At 48.1% G+C, this 15,491-nt stretch overlaps 2 long non-coding RNA genes across 2 annotated transcripts in view; one reads left to right on the forward strand and one right to left on the reverse strand.

The window, feature by feature from the left end:
- Nucleotides 1–15,491, forward strand: part of LOC115283768 — a 134,770-nt gene that overhangs the window by 9,901 nt on the left and 109,378 nt on the right. The gene's annotated exons all lie outside the window — the stretch shown is intronic.
- LOC115283769 overlaps nt 15,184–15,491 on the reverse strand; it is a 6,311-nt gene continuing 6,003 nt past the window's right edge. The window contains exon 3 of the long non-coding RNA XR_003905062.1: nt 15,184–15,210. This is a non-coding gene — a long non-coding RNA (uncharacterized LOC115283769). The remainder of the gene's footprint in view (nt 15,211–15,491) is intronic.

Here is a 15,491-nt window from a genome sequence, read left to right on the forward strand (position 1 = left end):
AAATGGGAGTCTTCCAGTTACGATGAATGGTCTGTGAACTCACAGACTACAGCAGGCCTTCTTCACGCGGGCGCTGAGCAGCCCCGCCCCCCATGGCCCGCCCTCCTGTCCCCGCCTGTCCCTGCCCGCCCCTCGGTGCACCCCGGGCCTGGTCTGTGGGACCCCAGTGGCCGTCTCTCACTCGGGCTTGCTGTGTTAGAGAGCAGCGGTCATGTGTCCAGATCAGTGCTCAAAGGTCAGATACCTTGGGAACGCCGGCGACTGCGTGTAGACAGGCGAGGAAACACGGAAAACCTCTCTTTGCCAGAAAAGCGGAGTAGTGTGGCCACCTTATCCATGCATGCGTGCAGCATGGGAAATCTCAGTGTGAAAATTCAGTCTACCGGGGCGCCTGGGCGGCTCAGGCCGTTGAGCACCTGATTCTGGATTCCCATCATGATCTCACGGTTGTGGGATCGAGCCTTGTGTCAGGCTCCAGGCTGAGGGGATTCCCTCCCTATTCCTCTGCCCCTCCCCCCTCACTCTCAAAAAATTAAATTAAAAAATAAAATAAAATGAAATTTAATCTACTTACATCTTTTGCTTCTACTGTACAAATAGTAAAGAACACTGTCTCTCAAAATGGATCTTCTGTGTCCTTTATGTTTATGAATCCTGGAAAGATGTGAAGACACATATGTAGCAAGAACGATTCATCCGTAAAGACAGTCAAGAGGAAGGTCCTTGGTTTCTGTCTACAAGTATTGAGTTGGCATCTCCTAATTCCCCCATTTGCAACAACTTTCCTCAGAAATATTTGATAACCACTGTGTAAAATCTCTTCTATATCTCCGAGGCCCTGGGATCATACTTTGTGCCGTGCAGTCGGACATTCCGAAGTGCCTGGGTGGCAGCAAGATGAAAAAGTAACATTTCCGCTTAAATGGCTACTTTGTGGAAATGAATATATCCATTGTCGTCTGGACTTCAAACACACGGCTTAGTTCTTACGCACCTTTGAAGTCTGCCGAATTTTGGGCACCGTTTAGTATGGCTGCTGGACAACTTTTCGTGATCCTGGAGACAAAGCTATGATCTCTGAAACTGGGTGATTTCCACCAGGCCTGGGTTCCAAGAAATACACGTGCACTGACCTCTTCCGGGAAGGACCGTGAGTGATGGCATCTCTTTCATTCCATACCCAGCGTCCCCTGCATCGCTGCGCGTTTTGGGGGGCTCTGCGGCGAGTGTCCGCTAGTGCTGTCTTTTTCCTCACATGACCGAACATTCTGCTGACGCTCTTCATTAGTGACACTCGTGTTTTTCACTTTTGCTGTGGCCAATTGCATTCAGCCAACTTGCTTATAAAACACACAATAAAAAAAAAAATCTCATTTGTTTAGGACAGTAAAAGGTTATATACATTTTCGGGGGATGGTAGGAAGAATTAAACACAGAAGTCAGTCTCATTTTTACAAGGACACTAAATTTTAAGCGTCTGCTTTGTTTGCTTATTAGGTGAATAATTGAAACTCTCTCCTGCCCGATTTTATTATCGTTTTGGAGAGGACAAGACTTGCAGACTCCGCATGATACCAGATTTTCAGCAGTAATAATATTCTTCCCAGCAGGTGAAAACTACCCCCTTGTACATATTTGGGCACTTTATTTTCATCATCAAGTAAATTAGCTTCCATCCCATCAGTTTAAAATATGTATACTAGCTAGTAAGTATTGGCATAATTTTTACTCGAGTTCCAGTGAAGATTTTTAACCTTACCCTGCCGAAAATGAAACCCACCAGTGAGGTAATATGGAAATAAATTATGTGACTTTATTTTCTTAATGTTTATTTATTTTGAGAGAGAGCTTGAACAGAAAAGGGAGAGAGAAAGAGACAGAATCCAAAGCAGGCGCACAGAGCCCAACATGGGGCTCAAACCCATGAACCACGAGATCATGACCTCAGCCAAAGTCAGATGCCCAACTGACTGAGTCACTCAGGCGCACCGATATGGCTCATTAGACAACATTATCCTCATCTGTCCATTGTTGACCATGGAGACAAACCTTATAGTATCCCTGTTCTTGCAGTTGTTGGTCTCCAGGCAGAGAATGACTCCTGAAAACACAGAAAAGACTTGGCCAGATAGATACTGAAATTTCTTTTCAGTTGGCATTTCCCAACTGGTATATTTAAGAAACATTTTTCAAAATATTTTTCAGACCAGCCCTGTGCATCTTGAAACTATATTTACTCTCCTATGTCAGACGTTCATAAGATGGGAAATACTCCCCTGCTTCTCCATGACGCCTGACATGCTCACAAGTACCCGAAGCTTCTGCGTGTTTCTCTCTTAACTGCACTCTGCTTCTTCAGCTTGGAAAGAGAGGAAAGTAAAGTGTCAGAGAATCTGTTTTATCTGGTGAGATGGCACGCTGCAGATGAGCCCTGGTGGAGGCGGGTTTGATGCTTCTGGTTTCATGGTGTCAGCACGGCCCCAGGGACTGTAGGTGGTTGATGCCGTTCTATGAGAAGTGTATTGATGTGTGCATCCTTTCACCCAGCAAGCGGTCTGTGAGGCAGGCGCGCGCCTTAGACCGCGTGCTGGAACAGCTCCGACACGCGGGATCATTCTGGCCTCTTTCGCTCTGTGTAAATCCACGCCCTCGATCTTTCCGTCACAAAGGCCTCGTAGGTCCTGTATTTTGGAAACTAGTAGTGTGAACATGTGGTTTTCCCGAATGGGGCTCTGCTTCAGCGAATGATCTGTGGAATTATGTGTAATAAATCAGTACAGTGGTTGGCATCTTTTAAAAAACTATTATGGCTTCAAAGCACTCTTTTGGCACAAAACTTAGTAAATTTATACTAACGTAACCCATTATAGATTTATCTTTTTTTAATGTTTATTTATTTTTACATTTATTTTACTTTGGGAAAGTATGCACAAAAGGAAGTGGGGGGAGAGAGAGAGAGAAAGAGAGAGGGAGAGGGAGAGGGAGAGAGAGAGAGAGAGAGAGAGAGAATCCCAAATAGGCTCCATGCTGTCAGCTCAGAGCCCAGTGGTGGGGCTCAAACTCACAAACCCATGAGATCATGACCTGAGCTCGAATCCAGAGCTGGATGCTCAACTGACTGAGCCACCCCCGTGCCCTAATTATTTTTTGAGAGAGGGAGTGCACATGTACTCAAGAGTGTGGGAGGGGCGGAGACAGAGGGAGAGACAGAGAATCCCAAACAGGCTGTGCACTGTCAGCACAGACCCCCACGCGGGGCTCAAACTCATGACCCAGAGATCATGACCTGAGCCGAAACCAAGAGTCAGGCACTTATGCGCCTGAGCCACTCAGGTGCCCCCATTCCAGGAACGGGTGTTCCTGGTGCAAGCTGTTTTGAATGGAAGCTGTGTATCCCTTTGTGTATTAGCAGCACTCAGCATCTGAGACCACAAGGCCACAGTGTCCTTGGAAGACTGTTCTTGGAAAACAGAGGGTCAGCTGACAGAGAGTTCTAGTTTCTGTCCCCTGTGCGTACAAAAGAGCTTGCTTCCAGCATTCTTCTTTGTACAGAGCCTCAGTGTGGCTCAAACCGACCATCTGAAGTTTATTTGCCTTGGTCTTCCTCCTGCCAGGGCAGACTCAGAAGGCCAGAAAAGGATGGGGCTACAGTGTACTCCCATCCGAAGGCGAGGGAAGGGGCTGGGACGCTCACCGATCAGAAGGCCAGGGAAGACGGGACACAGGCAGTCTTCCACCTGCCAGAGGGAGACTTGGAAACGTCAGGGCGGGTGGCTCTGGTGACATGAGCAGGTCATGTGACACAAATTAGTGAGGCTGTGTCTCCATAGTTTCCAGAAGCCTCTCTGAAATCCTGGTTTCTGTTTTGGAGCTGTCCTTCTCCAGGTGCAAGGCAGAAGGTCGAAGTACAATGGGAAGCTTGTAATTAAAATGCCAGCTGACCGAAAAGAGAACGAGCAGAACTTGAGTGGAATGAATATCAACGATATCTTTCTCTTTTTCTAAAATGCCACTTGACTTCTGTAATAAAAGGGAAAGACACGCAATTATAATAAAGGGAAAAGAAATACAATTCCACATGTATAGTTTTTAGCTCTTACCCCGTCTCTGGCCACCACTCTACTCGCTGTCTCTGTGGATTGGCTGAGTCTAGACATTTTATATAAATAGGGTCATACGAGGTGTGGCCTCTGTGCCTGTCTGTTCGAGAAAAGTGAGTCTGTGTCTAAAATGAGATAAGAAGGTCTTATTACCAAGTTTGGGTATATATATATATATATATATATATATATATGTTATAATTAATGGTGCGTACGTGACACGGTTTATTTGACAAAATCAATAGAACTTTACAGAACAGTGAATTTTGTTATATGCAACATTTTCCTAAATCATATCATAGTTGGAAGATTCATGATAGAAAAGAGACTATGACAAAACCCAAGTCTATGGCAAATTTATGAAACAACCTGACCCTGTGGGAAGGAGAGAAAGTGGTAAGCTTACGTCACTTCAAAATGAGTAGAGATTCCAAAGTTAAATGCAGAGGAAAATGCATTGATGTGCCCTGGATAGTGTCTCCGAAGGCTGTGTCCGAAGGCAACAGGTTAATGATTGTGATATCTCTACGTGTACTGGAGTGTATTGGAACAATCATGTGAGTGCACGGTGTGGCGTGGGAGCCACACCTCTCTCTGTTGGAGTGGAGGGCTGCAGGGCACCAAGGCCGGGAGCCAGGAGAACGCAGGCAGTATGGATCGCAGTGCACACGTCGGTATACATTCCTGTAGAGCTGAGTACAGGCATGGACATCGATCAGTGTAAACTCCCATCGAGCCAAATAAGGGCGCAGACGTTGATCAGTATACACTCCCGTAGAGCGGAATGGACACGGATGTTGACGTGTAGGGATATTTTGGATACCTGTGCATGCGTTAGTGTACTTCAGAAACATTTGTATTAAATTCAAAATAACGTGAACTAATCCATGATGACACCAGTGCAAACAGAAGTGGCCCTTGGTGCGGTGCCAGGAGGGCAGCACTTGACAAAGAGAGGAAAGTGTACGTACAGAAACCCACGGAACATGTGCACAGGTGCACACGTAGGCAGAGATCACAGAGATGCACACAAAGATCACACAAAGACGTGTGCACTTGACGTGAGATCACGCTTCAGTTTTTATAAAGCCGATGACCCAGTTCACGTTGTGGTAGGAGTGTCTGGTTTCATAACCCCTGGAACATCGTACCTCCCAAGAGCAGAAGCTACTGAAGGAAAGCACAGGATTCCTAACAGATCTTGAAGGCCAGACTTGTTGCACCCTTGGCTGTTGAGGACATGATGCAGGAACCAAACCCTCAATCTTCGCCCCACCTCCTTCCTTCTGCTGCTACCTGAACATTTGTTACTTCTGAGAATGGCTTCCTTTGCTGGGTGGCATTTCCATTAACCCTCAGTGTGCTCAAGCAAGCATGAAGTTCACTCTTTCCCGGTGGGCTTTTGGGCTTTGTTTGCTTCTAATCATGTGCTGGATTGGATTATATGTTCCCTGCCTGGCTTCCATTCAGCATTAGCAACTGCTGATGCAGAAATCCCAACACAATTGTGTCTCTCCATAGTTTCCACAAAACTAAATCAACAAAGGTCTTCCCTGTTCATTTAGAAAGTTTATTGCCGGCTGCATTCAGATTCCAAATAAGCATCATAACGACTAAGCCTAAGAGCACAGCACATGTGCTCAGGAGGGCCAGAAGCAGAAGGCGTAAGGTGTGCGCGTGTCTGCAGTCACTCAGCCCAGCTCGTGCACAGACCTTCGTGTGGAGCATCCGGCCCCTAGGCTCCATGCTTTGGCTTAAAACTGTAATGTCCCTAAAAGAGAACAAAACCAAACACTAAGGTCCTCACTTACAAAATAAAAAGTACTGACTTCTGGAAAGAATTTCAAATGTCATCCATAAGTTCCTCAAACATAGACCACGTAGCCAGGGCCAGAGGCAATGGACTAAGGACGCAGGACTACACGTTCATGTCTGAGACCCACTTAAACATCCGGAAGGGATGCCTGGAGTGTGGACGTTAGTAACAGGCAACCTTGCACGGTGACCAAACAGTGCGCACTTCTAAACTCTGGAGGGGCGGGGAGAATTGCGGCAACGGTAAGAGCGGGGGGCGGGGGGAGAAGGAACATGTTCTAGTGGAAGGTGGGCCATTCTTGTCTTTTGCTCATGTCGCCCTTATTTTAAAGCCGCTCTGTTGACCTCCGAAAGTTGAAACAGCACATTTTTTACAACCACGTGGAGTGCTATGATATGCAAAGTTCAGACTTCACTATCATTCTCTTCCTGTTGAGCGAAGCATCATGGTCTCTGTAGGGAAGGTTCTGAGTTCATTATCTTTGAGTGATGGGACTCCCTCATCCCTCACCCGCCTTCAGAGAAGAATGCGAAATGGAGCGCTGTGAACGTATGGCTTTTCCAGAATGCCATCTGTCGCCTGCCCCTGCTTTAGGACAAATACAAGATTAATGTCCAGAGGGAAACACGGACTGGCACTTGGTTATTATTTCTGCCTGTTAGCTGTCAAACCTCTACCCTAAATCTCATATCGATATAAAACAGAAACGACCATTAAGAATTCATGGAATGAGCCAGGCAGCCAGTAGATTCCAGCAAAAGTCATCCATTGTAGAGACGCTTGGAAGGTCAAGATGCTGTGTGTCGTTCGAGAGGGATTTTAAAATTATATTCTAGCATCAGCACATCCTGACATACTTACTCTGGAGTGTTGGCGAAAATCCATCTCGCTCTATCCATCCTTCCTTCCCTGACCCACTTCTAGGGCACACGGCAGTCGTGCACACTTACACGAATTCTCTGACTCTGCTCTACTCGGTCACGATTTGGCAGGCGTGGTGACTTTTTTAAAACAATTATTGTTAGAGCTGTTTTTGGCTTCCAATAAAACTGAGAGGCAGAGAAAAAGGGACAGAGATTGCCCACGTAGCCCCCACGTATGCACGGCCTGCCCTGTCCGCAACACCAGTCACCAGAGTGAGACTTTTTTGGGCACGTATTTTCCCCTGGAGTCCAGAGTGTACATTAAGGTTTACTTTCGGTGGTGTACATTCTGTGAGTTTGCACAACTGTGTAATGACAGTGTGTGTCATAGTACTGTCACATCATAGCGTTCTCACTGCCCTAAAATCCTCTGGGTTCTGCGTGTTCCTCTCTCCCTGCCCCCGTGACTCCTGCTGTCAACCCAGGGTTCAGGTTCCTGTTCAGGTGCCACTTGTCGACCTCAGGCTGTTGGCTCGGGGTCCCCTGTGCCTCGCTGTGCTGTCTTCTCTTTTTCTCAGTTCCTTTGCTTCCCTGGGTCCCCGATCCATTGTGCTCGACTTCCTGCAACTACTCATCTTCTTCCTGTCTTCATCGTTTTGTCTTCTCCAGAATGTCGTCTGCTTGAAATCATATAGTACGGAGTCTTTTCAGACTGACTTTCCTAGTGATCTTTTAAAAACATAAATCAGATTCTGTTGTCCCTTTCAACTTTAAATTATTTACTGACCCCCACTGAAATCTTCTTAGTGTGTCCTTAGAATCCTGCGGCATGTTTTCCAGACTGTCTTGAGCTGTCAGAATGACCCTGACGCTATTGACCCCGACAGCATGTCCCACATCACACACGTGTGGGACTGACAGAAACTGCCTGGACCTCAGCATCTGTAACATTCTAACCCACACACTAAGAGCGTGTTTATTTCTATTTAATTTTTTTTTTGAGAGACAGAGAGAGACAGCACAAGCAGGGGAGGGTCAGAGAGAGAGCGGGAAACAGAATTTGAAGACAGGCTACAGGCTCTGGGCTGTCAGCACAGAGCTGGACGCAGGCCTCGAACCCACGAACCATGAGATCATGGCCTGAGCCAAAGTCAGACGCTTAACAAACTGAGCCACCCAGGCGCCCCAAGAGCTTGTTTTTATTAGAAGAATCTATCATGCAACGTTCTGTACAGCCAAACAAAATATATGTTCTATTTGTATAAATTATGAAACATAAAAGGAGCCGCTGTGGACCTTCCAAACACCTGTGAAACTAAATTTATCTCACTATTCCTCTTTTCTGTTCCCAAACATAGACACTATACTGAGTTCTTGTGCTTTTTACTATCTAAAATTTTATTACATGTCCGTTTGTCCTTGAATCGGTTTTGTCCGGTGGGCTTTCCAGATCGATTTCATATATTTGTATTGTTTGTTGAGGTTCTCTCGTGGATAATGAGCTGCATCTGTTTGTAAGTTAATGAGTATGTAGTCATGTGACCATCACCGTAATGAGGGGGCATGTTCCTGTCATCCCATTATATTATTTCACCGTCCTGTGGAAATAATTGCCAACCCTCCCGTCTCACCTCCAAGAGACTAAGACTAAAAATCCTCATTATCCTTAATCATTGGAAAACTCAAATTAACATCACAGTGAGATGTCAGCACACACGGACCAAAATTATTATGAATTGGAAGAGTGACCACAGCAAGTGTTGGTGAAGATTTGGAGCACCCAGACCCCTCAGATGGCTGGTGGGGATGTGAAATGTCACAGCCGCTTTGCAGAACAACGTGGTGTTTCCTCAGGAAGCCTCACATCCACCTGTCGCTCCACACAGCCGTCCTCCTGGAATCATTCTGGCACTCCCCTGAGAAACGATCACCTGTATGTTCACGCAAAGCTGCGTGCACGACTGTCATGGCAACTTTGTTCATGATGGACCCAAACCAGCAGAGACAGATGAGACTCCTGTGTGTGACACAGATCCCGTTTCTTTGCTTCAGTGCTTTACAGAACAATGGTGCGCATTCTGCAGTGTTTCGGGACTTGATTTCTTTCATGTATTATACAGTCACTAAGATGGTGTGTGTTGCTACAGATGACTCTAGCTCATTTATGCTGCTTGTCCTGTAACATTTCACTCGGTAAACTGGTAAAATTTGGCCCACGGGTAGTTTACCAACTCCTGCTTGAAGCTATTATGTCAGTGCTCCGGACCCCAGACTCTAGATATATAGATAATGTCTGCTTTAGAGCCAAGGACAACAAACTATATTCTGTGAGCCAAATACGGCCCCTGCCTTGTTGTATTAAATAAAGTCTTATTGGGACACTGTCGCGTTCACGTGTTTATATGTTATTCTGGCTGTTTTCGTGCTAGAATGGCAGAGCTGAGTAGGTGGCACCAGAGACCACATACCCTTCCGGGCCTAAACTGTTCACTGTCTAGCACTTTACAGGAAAATATTGCAGGAAAAAGAAAAACAACCCTGGGCCAGGGTACAAGATGTTAACCTAGAAGTCTGAGATGAACAAATGTAAGCAAGGAGCGCTTTTAGGATGTTAGCCAGGAAGACCAAAGGAAAAATAAATTACTTAAATCATCCAAAATTGAGTCTCCTGGCCACACAGAAGCATATTCTACTGCTCTTAAAATAATGAAAACTTTTTAGCCTGTGTGGCCCGGAGGTCAGCGGCTCTATGACATTCACACCATTTATGAGCCAGGCAGTAGTCTTGGCATCAGCGAAAGCTGGTGACGGCTTTGCTTGGCAGCTCGGGGCTGCCCACAGTGTGGATGGGGTCAAAAGACCCCACATAGACCCTTGTAGTTGTGAGATTGGAGTCCGAGGAAAGACCACGTCCCGGCATTCTGGCACAAAGATGCACCCTCTAACCGTGATGGGGTCCTAGCCCGGCGGTTGTCATCTGCAGAAAAGGAGCCTGTGCAGACCCTGTTTTCCTGTCCCCTAATCTGGCACAATCTTTTATTCCTCCCAGTGACCGTTTTCACGTTCCCCGGCCGTCTTCTTGGAAGGGAAATGGATCCGCGTTTGTTAAGGTGTAGGAGGGATTTGCTTTCAGCTCCGCAAACAGACCTGCTTTGTTTCCTCCAACCTTTTAAAGAAGCTGTTATCCAAAGCTATCCTTAAAACACCCCTTTTTCTGTCTGAATAACAAAACCACCTTCCACCTGCGCTCTTCCTGTCGCTCTGAGAGGCCCCGTTCTCTAAGAAACTAAGCAGGTGGCCTTTTGCCAGGGAAGTCCCCAAATGGGGACCAGCATGCGCGAAGTTGTTCTCCAAATCACAAGCCCGCAGCCCTGTGTCTCCAGGGAAAGCTTGAGAGAAACATCCTCCCATTCAGAAATCCTTTCCTTAAACAGAACCCGAAGAAACAAATATTATTTGGCTAAGTAAATCAATAAATAACGGTTTTAGGTTCTTGTTTTTAAACTATCTCCTTGTCTGCCCGCCAAGCCTACCGCGTACAAAAATGCATGTGTCGGTTTCCCGTTACCCCCACCCGGTGATGCTCGTCGGCCCATCGGGATCCGCGGAGCCTCCCGGCCCCGGCCAAACCTCTGCTGACGCCGCTGGCTGTGTTTGCTGGGCTGGAAGGAAATCAAGGTTAGGAGGAGAAACTGTTCCAGGCCCTCATGCCAAGACGACACCGAAGAACGTGTCCAAGATTCTCCAGCATCCTGATAACACAGCGAGGGTGCCCGTAACCTGAGCGCGGCGGCGCCCACATAGAAGAAGCACCTGCTCTGTCCCCACCTGCCACCTGCATCAGAGTGACCAAAATGTGAGTGGTTGTTGACACACTCCTATTACCGGACCGCCTGATGGGTTTTTGTTAACGACTTCCTACAGGTTCCAGGCTCACTCCAGTGAAAATAGGAATCCTCCCTGTGTGTTGGGACAGGGCTCTCTAGGTTGGCATTCTGGCTTCTGGGCCTTCGTTAGCCGACTCGCATGTGAGGCAGGCAGGAGAGTTATCCCTTGTGGAGGGGAACTCCAGGCACGGGAACAGGGAGAGCCGAGCCTCGGAGCGAGGATCACCCCTCGGCTCACGCTGCTAGGGGCTCAGCCAATCCAGGCCCTTTCTTGGGGGGACATGATCGGCTTGTCGTGTGTGCGAAGAAAAGTTTGTGAATGCTCGTGTGGCTGCTGGAAGACAGGGACGTGAGGGGTGGCCGTTCCCTGAAGCCGTGACTCGGGACGTCTGAACCGGCAGCCTGTCTGGAGAGCTCCGGGGAGGGGGACAGTCTTGCCTCAGGAGACATTTCCAGTAAGAAGTTGCCACAGCCAAGGTCAAAGAGGTTGCTTCCCTTGTTCTCCTCTAGGAGGGTTATGCTTTCCTGTCTCACGTTTAGGTCTTTTATCCACTTGAAGTTTCCGTTTGGGGATGGCGTGAAAGAGTGCTCCAGGTTCATTGTTGTGCCTGTCGCCGGCCAGTTCTCCCCACGCCGTTGCTTGGAGACACGTCTTTCTCCCGCTGGATAATCTTTCCTGTTTTCTCAAACTTGTGTCAAGTTTTCAAAGGAATGATGAGGGAGCCCCTGGCTGGCTCAGTGAGTGGAGCCTGCGACCTGGATCTCACTGTCATGAGTTCGAGCCCCACGTTGGGTGTAGAGCTTCCTTAAAAAAAATTGGGATGGAAGGGTCACCTGGGTGGGTGAAACAGACGACTCTTGATCTTGGCTCAGGTCCTGATCTCACGGTTTGTAAGTGCGAGCCCCGCATCAGGCTCTGCGCTGACAGCATGAGGCCTGCCTGGGGTTCTGTCTCTCCCTCTCTGCCCCTCTCCCACTCATGCCTGTGTGCTCTCTCTCTGTCTCTCTCAAAATAAATACTTTTTTAATTTAATGTTTATTTATGTTTGAGAGACAGACAGACGGGGGCATGCCGGCTCTCTGTGCCCAGCCTGACCGCAGCACGTGCCAGCGTGCCCAGGGACCGTGACACTTTCCCCAGCCTAGAACCTCGTCACCCTTGCTCTCACCCCAAATCCTACCTTTTACTCTCCCTGCGGTTGAGATGTACAATCCATTTATTGTTGAAAAATAGGCATCTTGGAAGGGGCGCCTGGGGGGCTCCGGCGGTTATGTGGGCAACTTCAGCGCAGGTCATGATCTTGTGGTTCGTGGGTTCAAGCCCCGTGTCGGACTCTGTGCTGACAGCTCAGAGCCTGGAGCCTGTCTTTGGATTCTGTGTCTCCCTCTGTCGCTGCTCCTCCTGCATTCACCTTCTGTCTCTTTCTCTGTCTCTCAAAAGTAAGCGTTAATAAAATTTGCATCTTGGAAAGGAAAGCAGATCAATGGACCTTCAAACTCTCTCCATGTCTCAACACTGTATTGCCCCCAAACACTGTCTTTTTTTTGCGGGGGGAGGGTTTTGTTCTTGGGGTTTCATGGCGTGATCTCTTTGGAAGGTACAAGAGTGAGGGGGAAAGCTGGAAATTGGAAGCAACACACAGAAGGCAGATACCATCACATTGTTCCGAGTGAGAGAGCAGCACCACGGTGGGGCCAGGGAGACGGTCCCTGCACGGACCCCTGGTTCTGACACAGGAGAGGGATGCGCATCTGGGCAGAGAGGGCCAGGAGCAAGGTCGGGGGGACAGGTTCCCCCCGTAGTGCACAGTGCCAGGGCCCTCCCCAGGCCTGCAGGGAGCAGGAATAGGAGATCATGATGGCGCTCTTGAGTGCCTACTGTATACCAACTACTACCCACACAGTGGAATAGAGCGAAATGGAAAAAACCATCCAGAATTCCAACTCAGACCCTGTTGATTTACCAAACCAGCAAGGGGGAAGGACTCAGAAATAGTCATCACAGGCAATGCGCTGTGCCTAGCGGCATGTTCCCGGAGAGCTGAACCGTTACGGACGAGGTCCTGGTTGACAACCACACAGGTGGGGGCATAGTACCTGTGGATCCCAGTGTGGCCCCGGTGGCCCCTGGCATCGCCGCCCCCTCTCCCTGTGACCCAGGCATCGCCACCCCACCCCCGTGACCCCGGTGTCGCCCCAAGCAGGGAGAAGTGCAAACTTCGGGTGTAGGATTGGAAGGCCAGCACATCTGACCTTCGTTCCGAAGGACGTTTCCTTCCCATCTTCCAAGAGGGACCACACAGCTGGCTCTCTGTTCTTTTCCCAAAGCCAGCTAGTTTCCCAGTGTGAAGTTTTCAAGGTTGGAAAAATGACCTGAAATGTTACAAGAGCAGTGTCTCTTTTCAAACACCTTCTTGCTGACGCGCGCACACTAATTAAGGCCCCCAGCGTGCTGCACGGGAAGAGGCAACTTTCTCTCTTTAGTCACATGAGGCAGCAACACGGAGGCTCTTTTTGTGACAGGAGCGACCATTAGATGCTCGGGTGGCCCCCGTGAGCAGTCCGGGCCTCCTGATTCTCCTGCAAGTGCCACGGGTCCCACTGCAAAGCAGGTGGACGCATGTGGTAATATTTTCTTCTGAAGCTAGCAAAATAAGGATTGACCATGAAAAGCTTAGATTTTTGCTTTCTGAAGAGACTTTTTTTTTTTTAAGTTTATTTTGAGAGAGAGAAAAACAGAGACAGAAAGAGATGCAGGGAGGGCAGAGAGAGAAAATGCTAAGCAGGGTTTGCACTGTCAGTGTAGAGCCTGACACAGGGCTGGAACCCCTGGACTGTGAGATCATGGCCTTAGCTGAAACCAAGAGTCTGATGACTAACCGACTAAGCCACCCAGATGCTCCAGTTTAAATTTTTCTTAATGTTTATTCATTTTTGAGAGACAGAGTGCAAGCAAGGGAGGGGCAGATAGAAAGTGAGACAGAAAATCCTAAGCAGGCTCCAGGCTCTGAGCTGTCAGCACAGAGCCCGATGTGGGGCTCGAACTCATGAACGGTGAGATCATGACCTGAGCCAAAGTTGGACAGTTAAACGACTGAGCGCCCCAGGTGCCCGTACATTTTTTTTCATTGTCATTGCAAACATGTAGGTACCTGATTCTTTGTAGGTGAGGCTTTGTAGCAGCCCATCTCCAAACCTTCCTGGTGGGTTCTGAATTCAGTTTAATTTTTAATGTTTTACCTTAATAACTCTGCTCCCAGAGTTTCCTTTTAGAAAAATGTGCTATTTTCCTACTGTTGCTGTCATAGCTTGCCACACATTTTAGTGGCTGTAGACACCACAACCTCAGGATCTGCCAGGGAACTTGGCCTAAGCCTGAGATGTTGGCAAGGATGTGTTCCCCCTAGAGACGTAGAGGGAAATCAAATCTCTTGTCTCTTCAGCTCCTAGAGCCAACCTGCCCCCCAGCATCCCATGGCTTATGGGCCTCTCTCAACACGCCCTTCTGGTCCTGCGCCACGCCTTGTCCTCTGATTCCTGCTCTTCTGCCTGCCTCTTGGGGGACCTTGAGACGGCATCGAGACCTTGCCATGATAGGCCACAATGCTCTCCCGTTCTCAAGTCCTTAACTTAATCACACCTGCAGAGTCCCTTTGGACACGTCAGGTGACATATTGACAGGTTCTGGGAAGTAGGACATGGATGTATTTGCGGACCATTCCTCTACCTACCCTGACTGCAGGCACTATATATATATATCACAGTATATGCATGTCATATATACTATCTATAATGGCAACATGGGACTTTCATGTGTGACAAAATCGGTGGTTGACAGTTTTTGAAATTGTAGTAATATGTTTGTATTCGTCTGCTCAGACTGCCGTCACAGAATATCTCAGACTGCATGCCTTAAACAGCAAGTCCGCTTCCTCGCAGTTCTGGGTACTGGAAAGTACTGGAGGTCTGGTGTGGGTTCTTCCGGCCAGAAATGTCCTCGCATGGACAGTCCCGTCGGGTTAGGAGCCCAACCATAGGACCTCACTTAGCCTTTCTCCCTCCTCACAAGCCCTGTCCCCAAATGCAGTCTCACTGGGGATCACGTTTCCACATATGAATGGGGGGGGCAGTTCAGTCCATGGCGCTACTTCTATCGACTTAGGTTGGTATGTACAGAATTAACTTCACCAAAAAGCAGGGGAACAATAGGTTTTGAAATTGCAAAGCTTAGGAAAAGAATGAATTCATGCGTATGTAGGAATTGGAAAACTCTGCACATGAGGAGTCCGAAGGCCACACCTTACAGATCTTTCACCGCACCAGCGGCCGCGTGAATGTTGGCGTCCTCTGGTCTCTGAACGGATTTTGTTTTGGAATATGGAGATCGCACAATCTGTGGTCCAGAACTCGGAGGTCCTCTTTGCGGTTTTTCCAGGTGGGTTACATGCTGGCAAACGCCGGCCCCTTTGGAGAGGACGTGCTGAGGACAGCAGGCGGCCCCTGCAGGTTTGCAGAAGCGTTGGTGGGTTTCTTGTTCCACTCTTCTGCAAAGGAAAGAAAAAGAAAGGGAAAAGCTTGCTACTTAGCACCAAGAAGTGGCTTTTCCTCACAGAGAGGCCGTGGATGGCTCTTGGAAGGTGCCGCGCATGGTCAGGGTTCATGGTTAATCAGAAGATGAGAAGAAAATCAGATTGACTTTCAGAAATAATTGATAGAAATGTAGGTTTATTGGATAAACCATTCCCAGTACTTAGACACTTACATGCTCTTATTTCTCCCTGTGCTTAAATCCAGCAAATGTAGTGTTTTGGTAAATTGATCCTAT

Source organism: Suricata suricatta, chromosome X (genome assembly GCF_006229205.1).
Source record: "Suricata suricatta isolate VVHF042 chromosome X, meerkat_22Aug2017_6uvM2_HiC, whole genome shotgun sequence".
Taxonomy (NCBI): Eukaryota; Metazoa; Chordata; class Mammalia; order Carnivora; family Herpestidae; genus Suricata; species Suricata suricatta.